At 40.1% G+C, this 15,967-nt stretch overlaps 1 protein-coding gene across 3 annotated transcripts in view; it reads left to right on the top strand.

The window, feature by feature from the left end:
- Positions 1–15,967, top strand: part of tmco4 (transmembrane and coiled-coil domains 4) — a 78,227-nt gene that overhangs the window by 58,768 nt on the left and 3,492 nt on the right. The window lies entirely within an intron of this gene.

The following is a 15,967-nucleotide window of genomic DNA, read 5'->3' as shown; positions in this document are numbered from 1 at the left end:
GAACTCAGCGGGTTGAGCAGCATCTGTGAGAGGAAAGAACTTGTTGACATTTTGGGTCAAAACCCTGCGTCAGGGTCCTGGTGTATCAATGTGAACTCTTCCAATTTCTGCTGCTGTCAACTGACCTGTAGTTTAAGCTGTGCACTGTTACACTGCACACTTGGTTTGAACAGCAATGTCAGTGCTCACAGTTCTCAAAGGGAATCCTGACATAGTATCAAAACTTGAAACTACTGCTGAGGTGATGCATCAGGGCTCCTTTGTAGAAGTGTGAAGTACTGACAGCACTCATTGTAATTACCCTGATTTAATACCCTTATAGTCAGCAAACAGAAAAGGCTTTTAATTCTGTTGTTTCTCTTCTTCAGACCTGGATATCTCCCCTCATGGTTTCTTTTCCATAAGTTTGCGTATTTCCTCACGTGTTATGTATTGAGATCAGTTAACCCTTCAGTAACCTTGCCATTTTAATGTCTATAAAGAAACAAAAATCCTGGAAATCCTTTTATACTTTTGGATCATTTGGTTTTATCCTATAAATTGTATTTGAAATGTTATTACTTTGTTAAAAAGGTTGTTATTCATAAATGCTCTTCCGGATGGTGCAGTTAGTAGAGCTGCTGTCTCACAGCACCAGCAACCAGGGTTCAATCCTCACCTGTGTGGACATTCTTTCAATGACCACGTGGGTTTCCTAACAATGCAGGCTCTTGCAGGTTGGCATGTTAATTTACTGTTTTAAATTGCCTATCGTGTAGTTGGGTGATAGAATTATGGGAATGTGGGAAAAATAGATTACAGGAGAATGGGATTGCTCTGAGCCAGCATAGACTCACTGGGCCGAATGACCTACTGTTTCGTGTGGAAATTTGGAAATGCCGTGAGATTAGTTCCCAGTTTGTTTTTAAAATTGTTTTTACAATCAATAAACCAAAAAAAGTTTTTCCTTGAAAGGAACAGTAGCAATACCAGAAATGTGCTGTTTTTACATGGGTTCAAATACATTTATTCCCAATGGAATAATACAATCAACATCTAATTAATACTTATTGGAAACATTTCAGAAAATTTTACTGTTGGTAACCATCTATATAGTGTAGTCACCTCATGCCATTCCCTCAGGAGTATATTCATGTTCCACATTCCCAAAGTTATTTGCACCTTCATTACTATGTTGGCTTGCCAGATTTTTGTAAACTGATTAAGCATTAAAACATTGGAATAAACAGAAAATCCAGTCACAGAAATATTCACAATCACAATACAGGTGCCTGCAGATCACACCAATAACAGCAAGAAAATATGTTCAAGCAGCAAGACTGCAATTGCTGTAAATCTGAAAAGAAAGCAGAAAATCGTGGAAATACTCAACAGGTCAGGCAGGATCTTGAGAGAAAAAGGTCAATAACTCTGGGAAAATATTGTAGTTTTTTATAACTTGAGCTTTCCCAGTGCTAGTTGTAACCACCACATTTCCTTCCCCTACCTCAGCATCTTTGTGGTTTGCAGTGTTCCTGTTTAATTTAGATCCTGATTTAGAAAGTACAAGTACAAGTGCAAGGTTTCTGAATCTTTTGGATGCAATGTTAAGCAGTAGTAGATCCCTGGGCAACATTTGCAGGAGAAGGACAGTTCCCCAACATAACTGATCATTTATCTCATGCTTCAGGAAGTGCTGCATTGACTGTAAAGCACTTTGACATCTCCTGAGGTCATAAAAGGCACTATAAAATCAGGGAATTGCTGCTTTTTTCCAGTTGAGCAGAACATCATTGGAATATCCTTGAAAGGCACAATATACATGCTGGTTCTTTAATTAGAATCTATTTTGTAGCAGTAAATGTCCAGCCCATGATATTACACAATTGTTATGGTAATGAAAATTTGACACAGTGACTACAAATCTGAAGCTAATTGCAGCTACCTGCTCTTTTTAATGCCATGTGAGACACCGACTGTTTTGGGGGAAAAATAGATGTAATCTGGAGGTTCATTAAATCTTAAGCATACATGAAAATAAGGTGTATTCAATGAACATGTAAAATCTATAGCAACATTGGAAGCTTTGATGAAAATTAATGAACAGTAGCAATGGAGGTAAATGTGGACAGACAAGAAAAATATACTAGGAGGAGAAATAAGCCAAGCAATGATGACCAGAGAAATGCAGACTTGTTAGAAGAGAAATTCATTATTGTGATGTGAAGGTAGGCAGTGTGAGCAGGACATATGGGAGCAGGGGTTTGTTCTGATCTCTCACTAGATAATGAAAGATAGTGACAATGAATGCCTGACACGGTTAGGGTAATCTGGTCTTTTTTCCTGTCAAACCTTTCAGTCCTTTTGTGTTAAATAACTAACGTTCAGTATTTGCAGCCAGTCCAGCTACCTGGCATGCAAATTCAAACCAGTGATTCATAGAAGATTGAGTCACAAGTTAAAATTCACACCTACAAAAAGAATATATTACAGCTCATTTTTCAAAACATGCAAAGGAAATATTAGAAATGCCTCAAATTATTATTCCTAGCAAAAGAAAACATTTCAAAGAGGCTAGACACAAGAGGATCTAAATGGTTCAGCTGTCCTCATTGCCTGAAGAAACCTAATAGTGGCCCCTCTCATTCTCCTCCAAGCTGAAATTTAGTACTCCAGCTCGTCAAGAGGTCAAGCATTAGCATGCAGAACTTTGAAAAACCTTTAGCAAAATTTAAAGAACAGCATTTGATACTGTGGCAGAACAATAACTCACCAAACAACCTGAATAACATTATCTTGAACTTCACCATGATAGCAGCACAACAAGAGACTTTATCTTTCTCCCCTTCGAACTCCTTTACTCCATAAATTCCAGGCATTTAATCCTTCGTGGATCACGTGAATGACAATGTGTACAAATACTCTTTATTCCCAGGTAACCATGACAAAACAAAATACTCAGCCATCTTCATATCCCCACAATTCTCCTGTCTCCCAGATAACATCTGCTTCAAAGTTTTAAGTGGTTTTCTTACCTCATCTTCCTGTTCAGAATTTCCATTCATCATCAAGCCTTCCCTACATCCCTATGACTACCACCTTATTTCCAACCTCCCTTTGCTCTCCCAAGTGTTTGAATATTTTTACCTCCCAAATCTGTGCCCAGGTTTGATCCCTCTAATGAGTTGTGTGCCCTGCCATGGAAATAAAACAACCCAGTAAAAGACATGAATTTAACCCACTATTAGTGACCATGACTATGGTGCATTTCTTGTCTCACACTCAACACTTCTGCTCTGCTGCTTGTCTCAGTGGGACTGCCTTTTGCTTGGTTCCATTCTGATTGTCGCCAGAGGATCTACAATAATGATTTCTTTATCCACCATCACCTCACCCATTGTCATCTCAGGTTCCCTAAATCAAGACTTCACCCATTTCTTTTGTTCATCTACATAACATCCCTAGATGACATCTAAAGACGGGGTCTGCTTCCAAGTGACTCCCTACTCTGCATCTCCACCAACTTTCTTAAATCCTTCATGAGTTCTTTGTTGTCAGTTTTTAATGAGCCTCACTTTGCTCTAATTAAAATATTAAGGGGACCATTATCTTCAAACCCAGCCGAAGATACCATACCCCAGCCACCAGTTAATTCCCCCTTCCCAATGTCTTAGGTTGAACCAGGCTCTTCTAACTAACCCCAAGTCTAGATTTTAATACAGTATATTGTCTATCGTAAAATATACCATATCATAGTTCATGATATAAAATGTATTATAAAATAGTCCTGATCAAGGGTCTGAACCTAAAACTTTGACTGTTTATTTTCCTCCATAGATGCTGCCTGACCTGCTGAGTTCCTCCAGCATTTTGTGTGTGTGTTGCATGAAATATACCTACTGCTTATTTCCATTATATCAATGTCTCCATCTCTACATTGAATATTGAAAGAAATGCAGATGCTGGCAATTTGAAATAAAAACAAAAAGTGCCAGAAACACTTCAGGTCAGGCAGCTTCTACAAAGTTAATGTCTTAGGTCCAAGACCCTGCATCAGAGCCAGGAAAGAGAGAAGACAAGTTAGTTCTTAACAGCAGGAAAGGGGGTGGGGGGAGAGGGGGAAAGGGTAGAACAAAGGGAATATTTTTGACGCAGTGAGACCAAATGAGTTAATGTGGTGGTTAGAATCAGATTATGCTGCTTTGTTTGTGTTATCTCTGCTTGTAGCAGGGACACGCCCAACAGGCCAGGCAACACTAAAATGTTAATAAAAAGAAAAATCAAATGGATATAGTTCTCCACTATTTTCAGGAGGTTTTGTGCATTTTCCTTGAAGATATTTAAAATATTTGTTTAGTTTCTTCACCATTCAAGTGATCCCTGTGTTTGGACACACACTCCCTCTGTGTCAGAGTCAGAATCATAGAGCAATACAGCACAAGTACAGGCTCTTTAGCCCAGCCAGCCCACGCCGATCAGATTGTCCACCCAGCTAGCCCCAATCTCCTGTGTTCAGCCCATATCCCTCCAAGTATCTATCCAAGTGCTCCTTAGATGATACTATTGTACCTGCCTCAACCACTTCCTCTAGCAACTTGTTCCATATACTCACCACCCTCTGCGTGAAGAAGTTACCCCTCAGGTCCCTTTTAAATCTTTCGCCTCTCATCCTAAACCTACACCCCCTAGTTTTGGATTCCCCTACCCCAGGGAAAGACTGTTACTATCCACCTTATCTATGCCCCTCATAATTTTAAACATTTCGACAAGGTTGCCCTTCATTCTCCTACATTCCAAGGAATAATGACCTAACCTGGCCAACCTTTCCCTATAAACTCGGGCCTCTAGTTCTGGCAACATCCTTGTAAATCTCTTCTGCCCTCTTTCCAGTTTAACCACATCTTTTCTATAACAAGGTGACCAAAACCGTACACAGTACTCCCAAGAGAGGCCTCAAAGACTTAAACAACTGCAATATAATGTCCCAACTCCTATACTCAGTGCCCTGACTGATGAAGGCTAGCATGCTAAACACCTTTCTCACCACCCTGTCTACCCGTGACACTGCTTTCAATGAACTATGCACTACTCCTAGGTCCCTCTGTCCCATTACACTCCCTAGTACCCTCCCATTCATAGTACAAGTCCTATGCTGGTTTGACTTCCAGAAAACATCACCTCACACTTATCTGTATTGAAATCCATTTGCCGCTCCTCTGCCCACTTCCTTAAGTGATCAAGATCCCCCTGTAATCTATGATAACCTTCTTCACTATCAACACCTCCTAATTTTGTGTCATCCACAAACTTACTGATCAAGCCTTGTGCATTCAGATCCAAATCATTTATATAAATTATGAATAACAAGGGTCCCAACACCAGCCTCTGTGGCACACCACTGGTCACTGGCTTCCATTCTGAGGAACAACCTTCAACCATCACCCTCTGCTTCCTACCTTTGAGCCAATTTTGAATCCACCCAACTAGCTCTCCCTGGATTCCATGGGAGCTAACCTTCCAGACCAGCCTACTATGTGGGACCTTGTCGATGGCCTTGTTAAAGTCCAAGTAGACAACATCCACTGCCCTACCCTCATGAATTGACCTGTATGATCAGTATGCAAGACAAGTTTTTCACTGTACCTTGGTACAAGTGACAATAATAAACCAATACCAATACCCTTTTGGTTACCTCTTCAAAGAAAAAACTAAAAGATTTAACAAACATAACTTCCCACACACAAATCTATGCTGACTCCTCCTGATCAGACTGTCTATCTAAGTGCTGGTAGATCCTGTTCCTCAGAATTCCCTCCCATAACTTCCCTACCACTGATGTCAGGTTGACCAGCCTGTAGTTCCCTGGCTTGCCCTTGCTACCCTTAAACAACAGAATTACACTGGCCACCTTCCAGACTTCAGATGAAGCAAAAATCTCCACAAGGGCCTCGCAATTTCCTCTCTAGCATCCCACAAAGTCCATGGATACACTCAGTCGGGCCCTGGGGATTTATCCACCTTTATGCACTGCAAGGTTGCAAATACCTTCTCCCTGGTAGTTGTTCTCCAAGACATCTCTACTTGTTTCCCTCATCTCTTGAGCAACCATGATTTTCTCCTTAGTAAACGCTGAGGAAAAATATTCATTAAAAATCCTACTCATCTCCTGTGGCTCAAGACATTGGCAGCCTTGGTGTTGCTAGCCCCTGAAAGATCATCCCCTCAACAGTATCCAAAAGCTATACTGGTTAGTGAGGGGAATACTGGTTAGTCTGGGGAATGGCCTCACTAACCAGTATACTTAGGGAGCCCTTCACTGTCTGACTACTCCCCTTACTTTTCCTGGTGGTCACCCATCTATCTGAAGCCTGCACCCTGGGTGTGACCACCTCAGTAGAAGTGGTATCTATGATGATCTTGAGTATACCCAAATCCATTTCTAGTTCCATGACCCAGTTTGTCAGGAGCTGCAGCTGGGTGCACTTCCCACACATGTAGTCATCAGGGAGACCATGAGGTTCCTTGATTCCCCACATCTTGCAGGAGGAGAATTCCACTGCCCTGACTGCCATCCTCCCCACACTGAGTCAGGTACTAAGGATGAACAGGAAACTAAAATCTTTACCTGTTCTGACCTGTGCCTCCCAAGCCAAAGCCTCAGCTCCCCACACTTACAATGGCTGCTCCAAAATGGCCTCTCCACTTAACCTTACCTTCCTTTTATTAGTTAAAGTGTCCTCCGATTAGCTAATCAATGAGACTTGCCTTTTTAAAGGTTCCCACTCTTGCTTTTGAATCCTGTAAAAATGAAACTAACAGTATGCCTGATTTAATCTCCCTTTGATTTAATCTCCCTCTCCCTTTGCAGAGAAGGAGGATGAGAGGTGGCGATAGAGGTGTACAGGATGATAAGAGGCATAGATCAAGTGGACAGAGACTTTTTCCCAGGGCTACAATGGTTAACACGAGGGGTCATAATTTTAAGGTGATTGGAGGAAGATATAAGGGGAATATAAGGGGTAAGTTTTTTACACAGAGAGTGGTGGGTGCGTGGAACGCACTGCCAGCAGAGGTTGTGGGGGCAGATACATTAGGGATATTTAAGAGACTTTTAGATAGACACATGAATGATAGAGAAATGGAGGGCTATGTGGGAGGGAAGGGTTGGACAGATCTTAGAGCAGGATAAAATGTCGGCACAGCATTGTGGGCCGAAGGACCTGTACTGTGCTGTTATGTTCTATGCATTCCTGACTCTCGTTCCCTCAGTGTACCTGACCATCCATATAATCCTAATGTGTGTTCTTTCTGTATTTCAGAGGCTATTTTTTGCATTGCTGATTCTTTAATACTGTTGATATGTTCCCTCTGTGTTCTTCATGCCTTGAGGCTTTATTGCTGTATAATTTCAACAAACTTTGGATTGACTTTTGCTTCCCCAATGTGTGTAAACTTTATCATTCCCATAACTCCAGATGTTTAATGTTATTTATGTACATAATAAACCATGCAGCAGGAAAAGACAATACGTCACTGCAAGTTCATCTGCTTCTAGGTTTGGCATATCAGTGCCAAGTTACCAAGCTGTCGTGTCGCATGCAACATTAAATCATTTTTGTCTGCACTGCTCTTCAGTCCTTTCCCTTACTGCTTATTTGTTCAACAGTTCTGTTCACAGCTTTGTTAATGAACACAGTTAAGTTTTCCAGTCATCCATAGAAATGTAATTCCTTCTTAATACAGATTCTATGTTCCATCACTCTGCCCATAGAAGGTGCCTGACCTGCTGAGTATCTCCAGCAGTTTTAGTTTTTACTCCAGATTCAGTAAGCCTAGCTTCAATCACAGGTTTCTTAAGTGTATTTCAAAAGTGTATAGAAACTTAAGATGTTGGAAGGGGGAATTAACTGGTGGCTAGGGATTGGTAATTTTGGCTGGGTTTGAAGACAGTGGTCCTCTTAATATTCTAACTAGAGGAAATTGGTGCTTGTTCAAAACTGAAAACAAAGATTTAAGAAAGTTGGTGTTGATGCAGAATAGCAGACCTCGTGTCTTTAGATGGCATCATCAAGGAGTACCATGTAGATGAACAAAAGTGTATAGATTATACCAGATTTGGGAATTGCTTCTGTTTCAAGGTGAGTAAATGGAATGCAACACATCTCAGTCGATTGATGAATTTTAAAAAGATTTTATAACTCACAAAGAGATTGAAGTATGCAAAGGTTAGTTTAATTCTGAAGATGGATATAATTGGTAGCATTAGAAAATGGACAAACAATTTAATGAAACCTGATGCTATATATTTTTTGTACCATAGTTTATTTGCCTATTATATCTCAGACTAAGTACAAGAAGAGCATTTTACTCTATAATTCCCTAACTTTCAATACTAGACAACTTTGAAGAGTTAATTACTATTTCTGTTCATCTGTCCAATCCCACATTTATTATAATCCATAGTCAACTGACAGTGAAAATCAAAACAAGACTTGAGCAAAAAAATATTCTTTGCAGAATTGTTAAAAGCAAGTCAGAGGCCAGAGTCCCTGAAATCAATGATCTGCTGACCTTTTTTGCAACATACTCATTGCATGTGAGTACAGGACAGTGTAGAAAAAATCCTTGCTGGCCATCTAGCCAATCCAAAAAAATTAAAAATGTTGGCAAATTTAAACTGTCAGTGCAACAGTTCTGTTCTGGAACCTGTTCCTTATTTTACCATTCTCCACGATCTTGACGTAGAAAATGCTGAAGCTGTGCATCTCAGACATGCTTTGCTACTTTGACTTTTTCCTCTCACCTCTAACGTTGAAAACAATTCATGTTGCTAATTGTCGGAAGACCGACGTGGTTACAGGACACCTGGAACTTGAAAAAACCACAGAATCATTGTGTATCTCCTTAAGTGTTTGCTGTAAGTTTTGAGAATCCAGCAAAGTACACCTACGGAATAATAGTCCTTGGACAATAAGATGCTGAAAATCTCCCAGAAGTAATGGAGAACAGCAGGGCTAGATTGGATGAGGAGCTGAAGGAAATTAGCATCAGTAAAGGATCAGTATTGAAGAAATTAATGAACTGTTTCCAACTCCTTAATCTAAAATGTTGTAAACTGCTAATTTGAGTTTTGGTATTTGCAGCTAACACCAGGTGGCAGATTGTAAGTGGACCAGTGAAAGAGTGTGAGGATGATGGAGTGAGCCTTGATTCAGCTCAGTGAACTGACCATTCCTAATAAACAGCAGGGAAAGTATGTTAACTTGATGAACAGAAATATTCACTGTAAATTACAGCAGGTGAAAAAGCAGCACTGGCAATTCAGTTAAGTTTTATCCTGAAAGCACATCAGTAAGTATCAGTCAAAACTGAAATTGAATTACAGGCAAACTGTAACCACACCAGATACAGCTATCAATTTGTATGGTTGGATCTGATGCAATTGTTATCTTATCAGGCTCCGGGCCAAGTATTTGATGGTCAGCATAGACACGGTGGGCTGAAGGGCCTGCTTCTGTGCTGTGTGACGGACTCAATTAGCCTTTTATCTTTATAAGCCAGTGATGTTAGTAGCACCCAGTCATACCTGAGGGAGTAACTAAGGGTGTTGTGGCATCTTATTAGGCATGACACCAATTGTTTGCATCCATTATGTTGTGCGCCCACAAATCAGCATGTGTTAAGACCTGGATCTGCAGTCTGCAGCAACCAATATGTGTTCATGTGAAGACCACTGGTGTATGCATGTGGCAGCATTTGTGCTACACTCTGCCCACCAGCATAGACCACCGCAGAGACATATGATGCCATTTACGTGCACACCAAGTGAAGAGTACTCATTTTAACAGTGAGTGTACATCTCAATGTTCAACACAGCAAGAGCAAGAGGCAGGGCATGAGAAAAGAGCCTATTGTATCCCTCACTGCATGATACTCTACCGCTATGATTTTCTATGCAATTTAAAATGAGGTATTGCCAGGGGCTAACTGAAGCCCAAACATTCTAGTGATTACTGAGTTCACTGCTGAATCCTAGGCAAAATTCATTGTTCTGATACAAGCTTTTTTTTCAACATTCCCAGTTTCAGCTGCTTCCTGTCCACATTCTAGCATCACAGCTTTCATATCCGTCAACATCACTTGTGTTTCACTGCAACATTTTACCGTAACAACACTGAATGTTACATGTATCTCCAACTGATGTGATGGATAAAGGCTCTGACACTGGGGTCATCACTGAATTAGCTAAAACAAAGGGAGAGGCTGATCAAGAAATATCATGGTACAGATATTCAGCCCTCTACCAGTCTGTTAAATTAGTCATCCTGATTTTCAGTTAAAACAAATTCATACTGACGTCAAAGGCGCGATCTGCACTTTCACTGCTATTATTGCTTTACATTGTTTTAAATCTTAGACAGTCCTGATTAATTTCACCTCTATATTTTTTTGCCTGGCTTCTCTTGGAAACACAAGTACTTCACTATCTATGCTGACCATCAAATACTTGGTCCAGAGCCTAATAAGGTTACAATTGCATCAGGTCCAACCATATGAATTGATAGCTACATTTGGTGTAGTTATGTTTTGCCTGTAATTCAATTTGATGGACACTCACACTAATATGAATCCACAGGAGGTCCCTGCCCACCAGGATCACATTCAGGTGGGTAGCCTTTGTGTGCCATTGAGGGATGGCAGACCATTCAGTTTTGGGGGGGGCAAGTGGGGAATAATCCCACCCCTCTAAACCTTTTAATCCAGCAGCTCAAAATATATTCTTCCATGGGATCCTTCTGGCAGATCACTGTTTAAAATTTACTTTAGTGCCAAGGATGATGGACCTCAGTTATGTGAATTGATTGGAGAATCAGTGGTTGTTCTCTTTGGAACAGAGGAGGTTTCAAGGAGATCTGATACTTAGAATCATGAAGGGTACAAACTGACAGAAGTTGTTCCCTTTGGTGGAGGGAACAACAATTAGGGACATGGGGGAAAAAAACCCAAAAGTGACAGGAGGGAAATTTTTTACACCTTGTGTGATTAGGGTCTGGAATGCACTGCCAGGGGTAGTAGTGGAGATGGGTTCAATTGTAGTATTCAGAAGGGAGCAGGATAAGTATCCAAAAGGAAAGTGGGATTAGCTAGATTGCTCTTGCAATCTTAACAGGTCAAATGACCTCTTTATGTGCTTCAATCATTCTGTTATTTGTTAAAATGGCCTAAGTCCAACCTAATTTACTGCACACCACAAAGCATATATCCAGACGCACTGGAAGAATTTACATGGTTAGATTTGTTCATGTAGTGGATTTTTTAGCTGGCAAGACAAAGTTTTGTTTTGTTCTATTTGAATTCTCAGGAAAAAAAACAGACATCCAAGTAAAATCTGTTTATTTGTGGAGAAGCAGAAGCTTTCACTAACTGTAGATGAGATATGCAAACCATCTGTGTAATGAGATGTTGTAAAGGTTTGCTTTAGCTCCTGGTTTGATGCATATTTTTTGTAGGTGCAAGAGGAAGCAGTTTGTCTGTCTCCATCAGAACAGAGAGAAAATAATTCTTGGACATGAAGTTGTCTTTCAGTGTCCTGTTTCTGTGAGGTTAAGTGTGTGTACTTTCAGTGTCCTATTACTGTGATGTTAATGTATTTGGCTTTGAACGTCCTGTCACTGTGAGGTTAATGTGTTGGTTTTGCGAGTCCTGTTACCGTAAGATTTGTGTATTGGCTTTAAATGTCCAGTTACTGAGAGCTAAGTGTGCTGGCTTCCAGTCTCCTGTTACCATGACATTAGTGTATTGACATTAATGTCATTGGTTTCCTGTTATCGGGACAATTGTATGTTGACTTTGGATGTCCTGCTACTCTGTGGAATTAGAATTTTGGACTTGGGTGTCCTATTCTAGTGAACTTAATCTATTAACTTTCTTTGTCCTATTACAGAAAAATTTGTTTTATGGATTGACATGGGACTAGTCTGTTGGCTTTGTGTTTTCTGTTACTGTGAGATTTGTATGGTTTTGATTGTTCTGATACCCTGAGGTTAGGCTTTGAGTGTCCAGCTATTGTGAGGTTACAGAGTGAGCTCTCTTAAGTCCTGTACATGTGAGAGAGGTTTAGCTTTGCTCCTTTACTGTAGACCTGCACTTGGGTACTAGCAACAATGTGCTGAACCATTTCAGAATAATGAGTAGATATCTGCTCATCCATATTTAACAAGGTAGATCTTGCTGCACTTTGCCAGTGCAAAACCTGTTTCTCACTGAATAAATCCCAGAGTGCCTCCATAAAACCACCTTCTTTTCACTCGGGTAAGAAACAAAATGGTGAATTGTCAACATTCTCAATGTAGACAAATGTCCAAGTGTCACATGGGAAACATACCAGAGTGGAATTCTGTTCTTGTAAACATGTCAAAGGCTATTTTTGCCATGTAGATGCATTTAAATACATTAAGGATAGGAATATTCGCCACAATGTAAAGAGCTTGGATGAAACACTACAGAAAGAGAGTGGGGTTCAGCATAAATTTGCTTCTGAAATATTTTCTTATATTGGCATTGAAAAGCAAAAAGGAAGTCCTTTTAATCTAAAGTGGCTGTGAGGAGTAGCAAGTTCAACTAAATTAGTAAATACAGATATGTAACTAACTTCTGGGATTCCCCTACAGATGCCCTAGAGTCATAGGATCTGCATTTTTTGTTCCTTTAAAAGGTCACATGTTGAACCTACTTGGGCCCCATTTTGCAATCATTACTCTAAGAGGACCGCTAGTTTCAAAGTTACAGGCGTTTGTTGTAATTTTCCTGTAAGTCTGAGAACAGCCTGAATTTTTGCCTTCTTGAAAAATCCAAGTTGGTGTCACTTTATCACAGCTTTATGATTTATATCATTTAACTTTGCTATGCTTTGGTGATGTCTGGTTACACAGTGTACAGTGCTGGATGAGAGGCAGAGCTATAAAGTGCAGGATGCCACGGGTGAGAGACTGAACCACATGGTACAGGGCTCCAGGTGGGAGACAGAGCTACACAATTAGCCCTTCACCTAGTGTTCTTCACCTAATGCCCAGCCGCTCCAGTCTCATCCACCAGCAGAGCAACGAATCACATTAAAAGTTGCATCCCAGAATTCTTCAATTAACTTTATAAACACTAAACCAAGTGCTAAATAAAGATCAGAATGTAAACATGTGATTAGTAGAGCAACTGAAATATGAATAAAAATTAAAGAAATGTAATTTTAAAACCATTTTGCTGGTAGTTTTGCCTATTTGTGGCTTAATATGAAAATCCTGATGTTCCCGTCATTGATCCTGCACATGTTCACAGGCTGCACTGTTTACAGCTTCACCATTGCAGTCAAACTGAAGCCACTGAACCAACCTTGTATGAAATGCCCCATAGTAAACTACCCAGAGAATCTACACATAGGTATGTCTATGACATAAGTTTTTAATGGTGTATTTAATTACTGCAGTGGAGACTATCTAGCCTTAAAAAAAACATGCTTTACAATTTTCTTATGTGAAATTTAATGGACTTTAATTTTTTTTCGTACTTGTATTTCATGCTACTATTCTAATCATATGTTAATATGCAAATCTTTATTTAGTACCTGGCTTAGTGTTTATAAAGTTAATTTGCTGCTCAGCCACTTGATATCAACACTGTGGTTGGGTTCCAGGTGTCCTTTCAGTGAAGGACACTTCTTGAAGGGCCAATTCCTGCACTGCAAGGAAACCATCAAGATTCAAAGGAGTAGGAAAGATGGTGAGGTAAATCAGAAAGTAGTAATTAGTGACACCATCTTGGGTCTTAGAAACCTGTCAGTTGTAGAAAGAAGGGAAACTGAAGGAGATGAGGGGCTCGTCAGTATTGAATGACAGGGGCTTCCCAGATTACGAATGACTTGATTTACAGCAATCTGACTTTATGCAAATTCTCCCATACATTTTTAAAACCTTTCTCAAGCTAGTAATGATAATAAAATGTTTCATGGTATTCATTAATGCCTGAATACAGTATATATTCATTAGTGTAGTTATAGTTCAATGAAACAAAGGAATTACAGCAAGTATACAAGTGATACGATATAAGTAGCAATAGAAAACGGGCATTTCTGACTTTCAGAGAAATTGGCTTACGGACAGTTCTCAGGCACAGAACCCTTGCGTAACCTGGGGGCTGCCTGTGTTGAGAAACAAGGATTTGAGAGAAATGAGTTTGGATTTCCACCTAGTGAGAATGCAGAGAGTTGAAGAGTATGTACATTAAAACTAAGGGTTGGAAGTTTTAAATGAATGATAATTCACAATGCAGGACACCCAGTAGAGAGACAGATATATACAATGCAGGACAACAGGTGTGAGAGCTACACAGTGCACAGCACTCGAAAAGGGACAGAATTCAGGACACCAGTGAAGATGAAGTTACGCAGAGCAAGACACTAAGAGACAGAGCTACACAGTGCAAGATGCACAGATGAGCTACTGAACCACATGGTACTGGATGCCGGGTGAGAGATGGATACCACGTGAGAGAATGAACTACACAGGGCAGGACATCAGGTGAGAGACAGATGTACACAGAATGGGATTTAAGGTGAGACTGACTACACTGAATGGGACACCAGGTGCAAGACAGGGCTACACAGTGCAGCGTGCCAGGTGTCAGAATGAACTGCACAGTACAGAACAACAAGTATAGGACCAAGTCCCACCAGTTTAAGGCATCAAGTGTAAGGCCTGGTGTAAGAGTGACTGCTACTAGTGAAGGATCATGACACAATAAGTTGGTGAAATCAGTGGCAGAGTTTTAAAAAGATATGTAGTTTATCACAATTCTGACTCTTAAATTAACAAGAATTCCAAACCTAATAAAGGCTGTTAATTTTAACAGCTAAATGTATGTGTAACGATCCTAAATGTTTCCTGATCTTTATTCTGTCATAAGCATTAACATATGGAACAAGATCAGCTATGGTATCTGCCTCAGTAAGGTAGCCAGTTTACAACATCCATTGAAGAATTTGATCCAGGCCTGTGGAACTTTACCACAGCAATAATTGAAGGCTCAGAGGGGAGGACAAAGATTGAACATAGAAGTCAATTCAAAGACTCCAGTTACTTCTGTTTTAATGTGATGGAGCTAGTAAAACATTTGTCCTTTGCTGCTGGTTACCAGTGTGTCCGTAAAAACAACAAAGTCATAATTGTTCTTGTGGCCGCTTGAGTCATATGTACCTGGTTTGTACAGCATTAAATATGCTAAAGAAATCTAACCTGCAATCTATTTCTAGATGTACACAAAGTTAAAACACTCTCCAACCAGCTTTGTTTTGCAAAGTTAATGAAATGAATGTGGCAGCTTAGGGAAATACAATTCAGTCTGTGTAGAACAGCTTGTCTGCATGCATCGCTGAAACTGTCAGCACAATCTCTGTCCCTGTGGCAATCTAGTGTTTTTCTATAAAACTAATTTATAACTGAAAAGGGGCCATCAGGCCCTTCAAACAGTCTTTCTTCAAGCCATATACAATTTATTTCATCTGCCAGAGTCCATTTAGCATCTACCCATTCATGAACTCTACCCCCTGTGTTTCACCTACCACCACCCCATCATAGACTCACCACCAACCTCTTAGTCTCCTTCAGCCTAGCGTGTAAAATCTACCTTCTCCTTTAATATCTGAGAAAATGATGGGAAAATGCATCCTGACAACCAAAGTTTGAGTCCAGAATATATATCTGCGCAATTCAATTCTGGCTTCCTTTTTATCAGTAGACATCAATTCTCCATTCCCCCCACCACCACTACTATCCTCCCTTCCCAATAGTGCCAACAGCAGAACATCCCATGGATAATTCATTACCTTAATCTCTATGTATCCCTATTATCTCCATCCTATTCCCAGATTGTTCCATTTTCCTTGATTTGTAACTCTGACAGAGATCAGTGCAGCATTTCTCAGTGATTACCTCAAATC

Source organism: Pristis pectinata, chromosome 26 (assembly GCF_009764475.1).
Source record: "Pristis pectinata isolate sPriPec2 chromosome 26, sPriPec2.1.pri, whole genome shotgun sequence".
Lineage (NCBI taxonomy): Eukaryota > Metazoa > Chordata > Chondrichthyes > Rhinopristiformes > Pristidae > Pristis > Pristis pectinata.
This window is presented reverse-complemented; position numbering and strand designations above follow the sequence as displayed.